This window comes from Eutrema salsugineum, unplaced genomic scaffold (genome assembly GCF_000478725.1).
Source record: "Eutrema salsugineum unplaced genomic scaffold, Eutsalg1_0 scaffold_2, whole genome shotgun sequence".
NCBI classification, from domain to species: domain Eukaryota; kingdom Viridiplantae; phylum Streptophyta; class Magnoliopsida; order Brassicales; family Brassicaceae; genus Eutrema; species Eutrema salsugineum.
In genome coordinates this window covers 17,515,341-17,530,341 of record NW_006256829.1, presented here as the reverse complement: position 1 = coordinate 17,530,341, position 15,001 = coordinate 17,515,341, and the positions used below count along the sequence as shown (strand labels likewise).

Here is a 15,001-nt window from a genome sequence, read left to right as displayed (position 1 = left end):
AAGGGTAAAACTTGTTCCCTCACCTCGTAGCACATCAAGTTTTTGGCGCCATTGCCGGGGATTGGTTTCACTGTCTTTTTTTTTTCTTGTTCTAATTTCTGTTCTAGACATCTGACCTCTAGTTCCTTCTTATGTTGCTGAATTATCTTTCCCTTCTTTTATTTTTCTCTGAATTGCATGAATACCAGGCGCAGACCTGTAGAAAACATTCCAATTCTAGACGAGATAGACATGCACAAAAGAGAACTTCGAAGACTTAGACGAACGCAAGGAATGGCCAACGACGACCAGCCTGGAGATCCTGTTAACCACAATTTAAACATGGATCAAGATAGGTCCGAACATGGTGAAAATAGAGAAGATGATCGCAGAGAAGGTGATCATGGCCGACAAGATGGAGAAGAGAATGAGATCCCTCCAAGAAATCCTAAAAAACGAGAGAGAGAAGAACACGTAGACCTCGATGCACCTGTCAATTTAGCCGATGGTAACAACCAGGAGATGCGGCTGAATGGACGCAATATCCGCTCTGTTCAGCTAGCAAATCAACACCGAAGACAAGCCACGAACCATCACATAGCTGATTTTGATGCACCTACTAAGAATTTTCAAAATCGATCTGCAATTCAAGTACCATTCCCGAACCGGAATGAGTTTGAAGTCAAGCCTCAAATCATCTCTTTGGTGAAACAAAAATAGTTCTATGGAGTTCTTTCCGAACATCCAATGGATCACATTGAACTCTTTGAAAAAATCTGCAGCATGATGAGGATAATACCAAGTTCCAGCAGACTATCTAAAGTGTAAGTTGTTTCCTTTTTCATTAGCAGATAAAGCTCACCGTTGGTTGAAGTCTTTGCCTGCAGGATCGATCACTGATTGGAAAGAATGTAAAACCGCTTTTCTGAACCACTTCTATACCAAGTCAAGGTCGAACTTACTGGGAACCAAGATCTCAAGTTTCCAGAAAGGACGGCTGAACCTTTCTATGAAGCCTGGGAGCGTTTTAAAGAGTATGAACCTGACTGCCCTCACCATGGATTTCCCAGATCAAGTCTGCTGAACACATTTTATAGAGGTTTGTAACTAAAATACCAACTTTCACTTGATACTGCCAGCATGGAGATTTTGGACAGAAAGCAATAGCACAAGGAAGAGCCTTCATAGAAAATTTGGCTCAAGCCAATAGCAATGACTGTCCGAAATACGATCGATCGACGAAGCCAACTGGAACAGATAACAAGGAGATAACCGAGTTGAGGAACATGATGAGCCACCTTTTAAAAAGCCACAATCGCTCAATCCACGCTTGTGAGACCAACAGTGGCACAGAAAACGAAGGACCTTGTGATACAGATCACACTAATCCAACCTTTCAAGAAGAAGAAGTAAACTATATAGGAGCACAAGCACCATATCTGAATGTTTTCAACAATAGTTTCAACAACAACTTATGGAATGCAAACTACAACAATCTCTCTTACCAAAATCCCAATTCGGAGAACCCTCAAGACCAGAATTACCCACCACAGCAGAGACCCTTCCAAAACAAGTTCCAAGGCGGAAATTTCGGAGGGACTAGAGCTTTTCTGCCGCGACAACCATATAACTATCAAGGTACGAGTTTCAATAATCAATGTGGACAACATCAGGGAGTTACAACAAACCAGCTAGCTTCGTAAATCGGAAGACTTAAACAGTCTATCCAACAGCTTGTTATGACAAACGAGAAAGCAGCTAAACGGGAAGTTTGCATGTACAATGACCTAAACGGGAAGTTTGAAGATTTATCTTCTCACGTCAAAAAGCTAGACGTCGAAGTTGCCCAAACAGCCGACTCTATGAAGAGACAAAATGGAGCTCTTCCCGGGAGATTGAAGACAACCCCAAGAGATTTTGCAATGCCATCACTACATTACCCGAAGAATGAGCTGAAACCGATGGAAATGACAAAGAGACCTCATTCTTTATATCTCTCTACAAGAATTTCAATGCAAAGCAACCACCATTTAAGATCTTAAAGAAGTCAACGGTTAAAATGATTTTTGGAGATTCATCTCAAAAAGATACCGAAAGGGCGATTCATGACTTGCAAATTGTAGTTGGGAAGAATATTGTTCCAGGAGAATCCAAGTTCCGGAAATGGATCAAGACAAAGAGAAACCATTTATATTTGGCCGACCAATTCTAGCTACAGTAGGAACAGTAATCGATCATGCAAACCAGAATGCTGTCTTTCTGAACGTAGACAGCAAGAAGTTTTATCCCTCTGTCCTAGACGATGCTCAAAACAAAGGAAGGCGGCCAAAGAAGAAAGACAAGGAGAAGCCAAGACCTTTTGCAAAAATCAAGATCATCATTCCACCAGATTCAACAGAATCTAGTGAGGAACAGATCCAAGAACTGATCGAGAACACAAAAAAGATCCTAAACAACGTAAAAGTCCGAAAAAGAATGTAACACCGGATTTTGACCATTTTTATGGATCACTTTAATATCTTTTGCAGGTGTTTTTACTCCATTTTCAAAGGTTTTCAAAGGATTTCTATGTTTTCAGATTTTAAAAGATTTTTCAGGTAATTTGGAAGAAAGAGGTGCAATTTGGAACAAAAAGACTCTTTTGGATAAATTCAGACCGTCATAACTCTCATGGAGAGACGAAGACCTTATCACCATCTGATCACCCTAAAAATTGGATACTTAATAGAAGACCCAACCAGCTTTTAAATGCACTTGGTTTGAAGACATTCCAACGGTTGGATCTCAAGATATTTCATTTGCCCCGGAGACATTTGAAGGCGGCTGTCAAGCCACGTGACCGCGACCAGCAGCCCATCCACTGCGGCTAGAGCCACGTGACCACGGCCAGACATTTCCGACTTAAGAAGCCCATATCTGAAGCCCAAGTCATTTCACAGCCTCAAATTTGAAACCCTAAAGACCTTGGAGTATTGATGACTATAAATACTAAGTTCTTGAATAGATAAGCTTTCTTTCATCTCTTTTCTTAACGGTTTTTGATTGCTTTCATTAAAACCAATGATGATGTCGATCTCAGCCATGGCTGAGTAGATCCCGAGTTGGGCATAGGGTTCCCGAGAAGGGCTCTCATAATCGATTAAGACATCTAGGTTTTTAGATATGGAATTTTAACTATGTTCTCTATTTATTCTCATTTTTAATACATGTATGCTTGATTGATCACCTCGTATCTGATCAAGATAGTTAATGTTGCGAAAGTTTTCATTAACTATCTGACCTAGAATGAAACAGGTGATTTTTCCGTAGGAGTGGAAACCTACCTGCGGCAAAATCGTGAGTACTGACGAGTCTTGTGCAGCTCTTGTGTTTTCTCCCTTCCAGGGCCAGAGTGGAAACCTACTGGTCAGGGTTTCGAGAAACAGTTGGTTATGATCATGACGGTGACGTAGTTATACCTCCGAACTCTAGCTCTAGAACCCTAATAGTTTTTATAGATCTGCTTTCTCACTTTCTTTAATTCGAATTTCTGCTTGTTTTATTTGCTTTCATTCGATTTTCTACTTGCTTTTTACGATAAATTCATTTGCTTTCTTTAGTTTTAGTTTAATCTGTGATAAACACTAAACCCCCTTAAAACCGATTTAGTCTAGTCATAAACTTAGAAACCGTAAGAAAATACTAAGCACAAAAATCCCTGTGGATTCGATCCCTAGGTACTACAACTGATTAGCTGTGCACATGCGGCTTTCATTTGTTTTTATTAAGGGTAAAACTTGTTCCCTCACCTCGTAGCACATTAGGGCGTAGGGTTCCCGAAAAGGGATCTCATAATCGAATAAGACATCTAGGTTTTAAGATCTGGGATTTTATTTATGTTCATCGTTTATTATTGTTCTTACTATATGGATGCTTGATGATCACCTCGTGTCTGATCTAGATAGTTAGCGTTAGAATGAAAAGAGTGATTCTTCCATAAGAGTGAAAACCTCCTATATGTCGATCATGAGTATTGACGAGTCATGTACAAGTTCATGTGTCTTCTCCCTTCCAGGGCCAGAGTGGAAATCTATTGGTCAGGATTGTGAAAGACAGTTAGTTATGATCACAACAGTGATGTAGTCATACTGCCGTACTCTAGCTCTAGAACCCTAGATATTTCGATACCCGATAATCCCAGTCTATAACCCTAGTTGTCTGAAACCGATTATGATCCTCATAGAGTTCCCGAAAGTCCATCGTTTTTAATTACTGCTTACAACCCCATCAATTTAGATCTTCATTTTTACTTTGCTTTCATTCGATATTCTGCTTGTTTTCTAAGATAGTTTTAATTGTTTTATTTTGTTTAATTTAAACCGTGACACACACCCAACCTCTTAAAATGGATTAGTCTAGACAGAAACTTAGAAATTGTAGGAAAATACTTGGCACACAAATCCATGTAGATTCGATCCCTAAGTACTACAACTATAGGCTTTCATTTGTTTCTTTTAGAGTAAAACTTGTTCCCTTACATTGCATACATGAATGGTGGTAGATTTAAATTTAAGGTGTGGTAGATTTGTTTTTCATCTCACACATTATCTGGACGTTGTGACCTAGGACAAGTCTCCAACATGATTTCTAGCATAATTGATGGTAGATTTGTTTTAGATTGACGATATAATTGATGGTAAATTTATTTTTGTGTAGATTTATTTATGAATTGATGGTAGATTTACATTTGATATCATGGTAGATTTATTACTGAATTTCGGAGATTTATCGGGAAAATTTGTCTTGTTCTCCAACAGGTTTCAGGGCTTCACGACGACAGATGAATCTCCGTGCGAGATTTCTATCTTCGTTTTGGCATGTTCTTCTATGAGTATAATTGATGGTATGTATATTTTGTGTAGAGATGTCTACGGATTGATAGTAGATTTATATTTTATACCATTGATAATTTATTATTAAATTTTGAAGTTTTATTGGGAAAAATCATTTTTTTCTCCGACAAGTTCTTCGCTTCGCGGACAAGTCATTCGACAAGATTTCCAGCTTTGTTTCAACGTGTTCTTCTATGAGTACAATTGTTGCCAGATTTGGATTTGGTAAATTTGTTTTTAAAATGATTGTATATATTCTTTAAAATTGATGGTAGATTTGTTTATGAATTTGGATAAATGATTATTTTTGTTTATGAATTTGGATAAATGATTATTTGGATTTAATTAACATGATGGTAATTTTTTTTTAAATTGCTGATTATAAGATAGGCCATTACAATATTCAAAAGGGTTTGATGAAATCAATGACGAACAATCACTTTACTTACTTTCTTGTTTATTTAATATGTATAACCAAAATGAATGAGATTTTAACCCAAAAAAAATATCCAACCCAGTAATATGGAAGAAAATAAAATATGTATTCATTATATATACTTAAAAAGAAAACAAACAAGCACAAATCCAAAAAAAATTTACAAAGCCCATATCTCATTTTAGTCATGGATACATCTTCATATTTTTTCTTATGCTTTTTTTACCTGAGGGTTAATTGTGATTCCGAAACATTTTTATCTCTATTTACCTCGAACCATCGATATTTAGCCATTTCCAAATATTGTAGCATATGGTTTGATACAGATAAAAGCATTAATACAATGTTTGATATATCATCGACATTATAGTACTTGAAACTGCATATCCATCGACAAATACGTTAAACTTGTGATTTGAAATGAAAGAAATGGTTAACTCCAAAAAAAATCATCTATCAAAATAAAATTTACCATCATCACAGTAAATCTACCATCAAACAATAAATTTTCTCAAACTTGGACCTGCGACAACCCTAGATCTTCACCATGGATGCCAGGATTTTCTTGTAAATCTAAAGTTATTTGGTAGATAAAAACGTTATTTTAAAACACCTAATTCTAACAAGTCTACCATCAATACAAATATCAGATCTACCAAATTTATAGAAATCTACCAAATTCAGATATATCTACCAGCTTCAGATGAATCTACTAACTTAAAATAAATCTACCAATTTTATGTATCTCATCAATAAGTCTACTATTTTATAAATAAATCTACAGTGTCGTAACATAAATCTACTACCATTACAAATCTAAAAATTAAGTTTTTTTTTAAACTACCGCCATTAACAATAAATCTACCAAGTTAAGAGTAAATCTACCACGACAATATTAATCTACTGTCATACAAAAAATATACCGTCAAGAAAAAATGAACCATCCAATGATAAGTCTCCTACCATGAAAAAGAACTCTACCGCAGAGAAGATTAATCTACCATCAATGGAAGTAAATCTACAATTCTAAGCAAACATCTACCAAAAAGTCAATCCATCGCTCGTGAAATCTACCAATTCCTAAATAAGCTATTATCAAATGATATAAACCTACCAAATTTAAATATATCTACCGTCCAAAGAAAATCTTCCCATTCGTAAAAAGTTTGCCTAAATTTTATAAAGTTTACTGTTCCTCAAACGAATCTACCGGCCCTAAGTAAATCTACTGACTAGAAATAAGTCTACGATTAATTTATTAAGTTTACCAATTTATATAAATATACCACTACAGAACGGTAGACGTATATTTTTAAGCATGCTGATGTTGATTTTAAATAGTAATGGCAATTTTGTAATAATGTTTTTGCCAACAAAGCCGAAAAAGGTAAAATTGGTACTCTAAGTTATTCTAATAAATTCAAAAGATTTGCATTGTTTTAGTAATTTGAAGACTTTATAAGGTTAGTTTAATTATCCTCTCATCAAATAATCAAATAGTAACATTAAGCACATCTCAAAGGAAGGACTCAAAATTATCTAATCCAAATCAGCATCAATCAACCATCAAACTATCCATATATGGAATACTCACAGATAGCTGAAGGAAACACAAGCACCAAAAAAAAAAAATAAACAAGACATAATTTAAAAGGGTAAGGAAAAAGATTAAGAAATCTTCAGTAGTTGGTAATGATATGTTTAAGATTCAAGAACAACATGAAGAATGGTTTTTAGATCTAAACAAATAAAAGAAATATATGCTATATCACCTTAATAGTAGGATAAATCACCTTACCCGGTTCCAGATACTAGTATCGGGCTAAGGGTGATGTTGGTTGTAGCTAGGGGACGAGGTACTTGTGGAAATATCTGGACAACTGTTAAATAAAATCCAAATATCTCTAATAGCAGTTCATAAGACCAATCTAAGCAATGACGCGATAAAAGATTCACCTTATCTAAATACACCATCTAAAATATTTGCAAAGAGCAAATTTTTCCTCCAACTGGCAACAGTGTCTGATCTTACGTATAATAAACTTATGATTTTTTTTACAACAAAGATACCATTTCATTATGATTGCGGGAAGTGACTCTACTCTAGGGATAGCCAGGCAGGGGCCGCAACGCTAACATGGGAGACCTTTACACCTCGTGCTCTTGCAGCTTTGGCAAGCTTATCTGCACGGACATTACAAGCTCTAGGGACATGTGTTATAAAAGACGTAAAACACAATGATAAAGACTTAAAATCTTCTAATTCTGCGGCGAACATAGACCATTCTGAAGGATATGCAGTCATGGATATCAGGTCATATCAATCCGTGTAGAAGGTTTCGCAAGCCACATGTGATGAGTGGATGCATTTCATAGCCCAAATCAGTCCAGCTCTGCGTGCAACGGGGATGGGCTTTGGTCTGCACTCTTAAGCCCCACAAGGATAATTTCCGGCCAGATATAACACGCCAACCGTGTCCACTGACAGATGTCGTTTCCAACCACGATCCATCGATATAGCATCCAATCTCCTCAAGGGAGGAAGTAATTGTTGACACTACATCCTGAATGTGACTGATGTCTCCACTATTCTTTGTATTTGCTCTTCTCAAGGCTTCTTCCTTTGTCTTTGCATGACCTAGTATGTCGGGCAGATGTTCGTCCACATTCTCAAACACCTTTTTATTTCTTGCTTTCCACAGGAACCAAATAATCCAAGAAAAAATACAAAGATGGTATTCACTTAATCCTGATTCGCGCGCTCTCCATAAAAGGTAAGAAAGAGGATTAGGGGAAGATGTTTGGAGCTAAAGGAATCATCGAAAGGAATCCTTGCTTAGATGGTGGACATTCGAAAAGCATGTGATTTGTTGTCTCCTCCTCAGCACTGCATCTCGGGCATCGATCCTTTGTCTCTTCCCATATGTCCAGAGAATAAACGTTGGCAGGTTGCCACACCACCATTTGCACATTACCTCACAAAATGCTTGATTTTTCGTGTAGTTTTTAACTTCCATGCATATGCCTTGAGTACCGTAGTACTGTGTCCCTTAAAAGGAAGGTCACAGGACAGACGAGATAAAGTTCTCGCATTCCAGTATCCTGATTTGATGGTGTAGTTTCTGGATTTTGTGTGAATCCAACTATACTCGTCTCTCGAGAAAGATTAACTCGGTCTTAACCCTAAAATAAGGGTAATTTCCTCAGGCGGGAATAACTCTCGAAGGGGGTCTAATTTCCACCTTTTGGTCTCGAAGTCGATTAGAGTATTGACATAGAGAAGCAGGTCGCAATCCTCGTGAAGTCCCCTCGGTGGTCTAGCTGGGATGTCAGGAATCCATGGCTTGGATGATATATTAATATTTTTGCACATTTAGGATGCATTTTTAGTCCAAGAGTAGAGTCTCATGCATGCATATTAGGTAATTTTCTTAGAGTTTAGTCTTTGTTTTAGCTATTGTAGGAAATGCATTAGGTCCCAAAGGGTCTTGCATATTTGGAGTGTTATTAGGTACTTTTGGAGAAGTTTGAGAGCAAAAGGAGCTGAGCCACATGGAGAAAACCCTTGCCTTGGTGCATGTTCTCGGACAAGTATTTTTACCTGGCGATACGCTTGAAAGACTGCCTGAGAAGAAAGTCTTACACTTCAATTCAGCCTACGTGGTCTTCATCAAGAATGTAGAGTATCAAGCCATCTTTCCATAACACTTATAATCAGCCGATTTGGAGTAATGAGCGTAAAGATATGGCCGGTTGAAGATGAACCTGTCTGGCAGCCAATCCAGACCAAGACGATGTGCTTCAAAGAACCGCTGTACTGGAAGTCTTTCTCTCTCTGGATGCATTTGGACTCTTAATCAACGTTGTAGCTTATTGATTCAAATTTCTCCTGCCACCACAAGAAGATCAGGACAAATCCAGGCTCAACGCAATTCCATCTGTTGCTTCTCCGATGGCGCGTGGAATGAAGACTCTCTAGTGGCATGGATTTTCAAAGACGAGAATGGGAAAGTCTTTAAACAGACAGCGAAGCCAGAATTCCCGACTGGATCGGTGTTAGCGGCTGAGGCCCTGGCCGTCAGATCAGCGCTCCAGGACGCAATAAATCTGGGCTTCAAAGGCTACACCTTGCTTCGGATGCTGCGGGGCTGATTCAAACAATCAACCAAAAGCAGAGTATTTCGGAAATACATGGCATTCTCCATGAGCAGTAAGTTATGAAAAGTTTTGTACAAGGAGTTCATACTCATACCGAGTGGAATACCGGGCCATTCTTGATCGGTGTGAGCTCAGTTTTTAGATTGTATCACTAGAAGCCTTACACCAATCTTAGCACCGAGCGATTATTGATCAGTGTGGGCTCATTTCTTAGGTTGTTTCATTACAAGCCTCACACCAAGCAAGCTTCAAAGGATGTGTTTATCGATGCAACTGATGTGGTGGTGTGTGAGGGTTGTCAAGTTTTACCCTAAATGAAATCAATAGCCGCAAGTGCACAGCTGATCAATTGTAGTACTTAGGGATCGAATCCACAGGGAAGGAGGATCTTTTCCTGCAAAAACCTTTGAAAGAAATATAAAGTAAGGAAGTCTAGAACCAAACGGTTTTGTGGGGGTTTTGGTAATGTGTTTAAAATGTAAAAACGAAATCTTAAAAGAAAATACGGGAATTAAATGGCCTAATAACTAAACTTACCGAAAATGAATAAAAACAAGAAAAACGAATATTCTAATTGCTTAAATGAAAATTAACTAAAAAGGAATGAGAATATTGAACTAAAGCTTGAAATAAAAACGGTGTAAATCAATAGGAAAGAAGACGTTGGGGTTCAGGGAAGTTTTCTCAGGGGTACGAACGATTCAAAACATTGCTAGAGAGTAAAATTGATAAGATCTTAGCTTAAACTTTTTGAACTGGAGTCACGGACGTATGAATACGCCACTGTCGTGATCATAGACAACTATCTCTCTCAACCCTGACCAGTAGGTTTCCACTCTGGCCCTGGAAGAGAAGAGATGCATTATGTTTAAGACTCGTCAGCATTCACAAATCGCCCATAAGTAGGTTTCCACTCCTATGTTTGTTTTGCTCTCCCAAACTAGATCTGACACCGGATGAACACCTTCGTGTCACCAAGCATCTGGATCTGATTGTAGTTCATGACGCTACTCTCATGCAGTAAAATCGAATTCAGAAGAAAAAGTTCTAAGATTCGGCTCAAAAGCTCATGGAATCCTCATCGAACATATAAATCCCCATCGAAAATCCATTAATCCCAACAATAAAACTACTCAGACATAATGAACGAAGACAAAAAGATAGTATTAATAAGTAGAATAGAAACCGAAATTGAAAAAGAAAGAACAAGGGTTCAAGAGACAAATCTCTCTCTCCCTAAAACCTAAAACTTAAAAGTATTCTAAAAAAATAAGAAAAATAGCATATGTCGAAATAGGGTTCCTAAGACATGTATTTATAGTGCTCAAGACATCTCTGGACGTCACTTAGGGTTTCTCCAAATGAAGGAATCATTGTGGGCTTCAGAAATGGGCCTTCGGGCTCGGAGATGGCTGGCCGCGGTCGGGAGGGATGTGACCGCGGGGAATGGACTGCTGGCCGCGGTCGGGATGCTTCTGACCGCGGGAAATGGCCTGTTGGCCGCGGGTGGAATTGCTTGCCGGCTGGTTTACGGGACATCTTGCTCTTCGCGTATCTTTTGATTGAACCGTTGGATTGCCAAGCTGTAAAGTGTACTGGAAAGCTGATACTTCCATCTTTAAGATCTCCAAATTTGAGCTGGATCAGACGGTGAGAAATCCTTCAATCAGGGGTGAACTTCTGACGGTTTGACTTTGAGCTGAAATCTGGTTTTCTATCCATTTTGTTAAGCTTTTCCCTAAGTTACCTGAAAAGAGTCTTGGAACTACAAATACAAGAAAAATGTAGTAAAACTACTTAAAAGCAATTAAAAACATAGAAAAATTATTTCAATACGATCCATAAAAGTGGTCAAAATACGGTGTTATCAACTCCCCAAGACTTAAACCTTTGTTTGTCCTCAAACAAAGCAAAAGCCTAAACTGGTTAAGTGAAAACAAAAATAGGAAATGCACAAATCTCATAGACATGAACTCCTAAACTAGGACCAAAGATAGTGCATCAATCCACAACTTAGTCTAGAAAATTCTCACCAATGCACAAGAGATACTAGTCCACTTTTTCCGTCATGCAAAACTTAAAAAATTTAAATCTTGATTCCAGTCAACTAGCTCTCTACATTCTTTAAGTTCAATAGTGAGTTCTCATTAAAGACATCATCCAGGGTAGACGGCGTTTGGCATTAAAGGACTGTTTAAATGGTGGAGTTTAAGTGTTTCGGGTTACCTGAAGATCTGTAGGATGCAAGATAATATGCAAAACCGCAAGAGAGATAAGGACCTGTTGATGACCACAGTTTTCAGTCACTTCTTCTTGCCAAATTGTTGTTGCATAATCCTTCTTCCTTTGTTGTAAACAGCTGTTCCCCCATACTTAGATTCTTTCCGGGAATCAGAAAAAAATTCCAAAACTCCATAAAATTCGAACTCCAGTTGCCTTGGGACTTAGAATTCGACCTCTCTAGACTCTCTAAGGCTTTTATTTCCTTTCTTTTCTTTTTTTTCGGATTTATTTATTTTTTTTTTTTTTGAAAAGGAAATGCCTTTTAAAGAGAGGGAGACTAGAGGACGAGATTGTACCAAATTTTGAGATTTTTCTAAGGCAAACTGAGCTTCCTCTTGTGTTGAATCCTTCCGGGAACTTTTCCGGCAAATCGCAGCTCTCTGTCCTTGGTGACTGAAAAGTGCGTCGTTCCTCTTTCTCTCCAACGTTTTTGCACTTATCTGCATATAAGACAATAGAAAACAAGAGTGCATGTGGTTTGAAAGAGGATTGGTTAAGGTGGGGAACTAGCTAAAGATGAACTAGCCATTCAGGATCAACAGAGAGTGGTAAAAGGATAACGGAGTCCTGAATGTATAGTCTAATGTTTTAATGAGAAAATTAAGTCCAAATTAAGTCCAAATAAAACAGAGCTAGTGTATCCCTTCATCTAAATCGAAATCATTCAAATTCCTCTGGGGTACTTCATTTCAAATGTGCTTAGCTACCGCCTAGTCTAGTCCTAAATTATGAATGAGCATGTCACTAGGAACAGTCTAAAGCACACATTCAACTATCATTGATTCATGTTCACCATTCCCTTTAAAACGTATTTTGTTTTGAAAACCGATTTTGAAAAACTTTAAGGAAAATGCAAAAAGTGTAGATAATGCAAGACTCATGAAAGAAAAGTGGTTAGAAAGGGATGAAATCCTCCCCCAAAATTAAATCACACTGTCCTCAGTGTGAAACAAGTCGAGAGTGGATAAGAGAAATGCATAGATAATCAACTTGGTAAGGCTAAAGAGAACTTACCTGGATCTGGGATGCTGGTGGAGATGAACCGGATTCTTTCGAAGAGGTTTGGGAAGGTGATTAGGTGGTGATGGAGGTGGTGGAGGGTGATGAATGAGGTGGAGTGGTGATTGGTGAGGTGAAATGGGGTGAAGTGGGTGGTTTAGGGTCGGGTTTGATGTCAACGACCAATTGCCGCGGTCGGGGGCCACGCGACCGCGGCAAACTGGTGCTTAGCCGCGGCCAGGATTATGCGACCGCGGTCAATGGTATGTTTCCCGCGGTCAGAACATCTGCGACCGCGGGGGCTTATATCGCGGCCTCTTCCTGCTTCTCCTTGGTTCCTGCTGGGCCGAGCAGTCAGGTGCCATCCTTCTTTTTGGTTTTTTCTGGTTTTTTGATTTTTTTGGCTTTTTTGTTTTATAAGAAACACCTGAAACTAATAAAAAGAAAAAGATCAAAAGAAAAAAGAAAGAAAAATCCTAAAGAAAACAATACCTAAATGGGTTGCCTCCCATTAAGCGCTTTTGTTTTAAGTCGTTTAGCTCGACTTTTGGTGTTGGACGTTGCTTAGTCCTTTAAAAAGACAATGTCTTGGGACAAGTCCTCTTTGCTTCTCCTTGTCTTTCCTTTGTATATCCCTTATAACGCCATTCCCAATTGGAAATTTTGTCCTTAGGTTCGAGATGGTAGCCTCCTCCAGGATCAAAAATCAGTCTTGGAACTTCTTTGAGGTATGAGTCTTCAACACCACTTGTGATAGGAGAACGTCTTAGATGCTTGTATGGTGAGGTGAATAAGGTCTTTCTTACTGCATGACATTGAACCATGTTGCAAGATACAAGGACATATGATTCTTTATGATCTGAAGTGGTGGAGATGGTTAAGCATCCAAGGTGAGGACAGTTTGCTTGGAGAGGTGTCGCCATGGCTTGAACTGTAGGAGAATTGGTAAAAAGAGCATTGGCCGCTGGTGGAAGTATCGCGACCGCGGTGAAAGGTGGTTTGGCCGCTGGTAGCGCACACGCGACCGCGGGGAAAGGTGGTTTGGCCGCGGATAGCGCACACGCGACCGCGGTGCCGAATGTCCTAGGAAAGATGTTCAGATCCTCTTGCTTCTTGTCTCCAATTCTTTTTCCTTGTGGAGAGTCTTCGGAAAAGAGTCTTGAGAGCCATTTAAACTCCACTCTTGCTTCAATTAAGTCTGCATCACCTCTTATATGAGCATTGGTTAAAGGTGTGCATAGGAAAATACCTTTGTTTGTCAAACTTGTAAATCCAGCATTTTCTTTGGGTGCTATTCTTTCTTGAACGTATCCAACATCCTTTGTAGTTCCTCCAGGGTTAAATATTGGATCATCTACGCCCCCTATTGTCAGACAATGAGAGTTCCTTGTACTAATCACCGGGTATGAGGTTTTCTTATTGATCTTCAGGAAACTCATATGTTGATGCAGGTAGTTGATGAGTGTTCCAACAGATGCTCGGAACGAAATACCAAGTATCAAGGGTTTTGTTGCATTGTTTCTCATCTCCATAGCATGGGAACCAGTAGAAACAAGACAACCTTTCCCTTGAAAAGGCAATTCTGGTTTGGAACCAAGTAGAGCTGCACCAGAAAAATCTCCATAGTGAATATAAATCTTAGAGGGATGAAAAATCGAAATACCTGTATTCTCTGCAATGGTCTTTGGTATGAGATTCACATCAGGTCAAGATTCACAAAGAGAATCACGAAATTTCACTTCCTTGATTGAGAATGGGGCATCAAACTTCTCGGAATCCTTCGTCTTAGAAAGCGCCTCCAATGGTGGTTTTGATGTCACCATTAGTGTCTTATCTTCCATGTGGTCTGTCTTACATTCAAGGTGGTGAGGATCTGAAGGAGAAAAAGGCTTTGGTTCATCAAGAGGAAGGGACTTATGATCTTGTTTATCGACTCCAAAACACTTGAATGAATCGGTAGAGACGAGATCGTCACTAGGGATGGAAAGAGGTTCTCCATGACGTGATGATCCAAAGGAATTTCATTTGATGGCCTCTTTCTAACAAACTTGATGGAGGATTCTCCATCTACTTCACAAGATACCCAATACCCATCATCCATAGATTCATTGAGCTCCTGAAGCATATCATCAATCTCGGTTTGGGAGACAGACGACATATCTTCATCAAAGAGAGGATCATTGATATCTCCGTGGGCATCGTAAGTTGACACGGTCTCCCAGCAGAATCCTTGTTCCTCTAAACCTTCGCGAATTGATTTGTAATGGCTGCGAAG

At 38.8% G+C, this 15,001-nt stretch overlaps 1 non-coding gene across 1 annotated transcript; it reads right to left on the bottom strand.

Moving 5' to 3' along the window:
- Positions 1–933: 933 nt before the first annotated feature.
- On the bottom strand, positions 934–1,043 carry LOC112086935. The gene has a single exon (XR_002899789.1). It is a non-coding gene; the product is annotated as a small nucleolar RNA R71 (small nucleolar RNA).
- Positions 1,044–15,001: the final 13,958 nt, after the last annotated feature.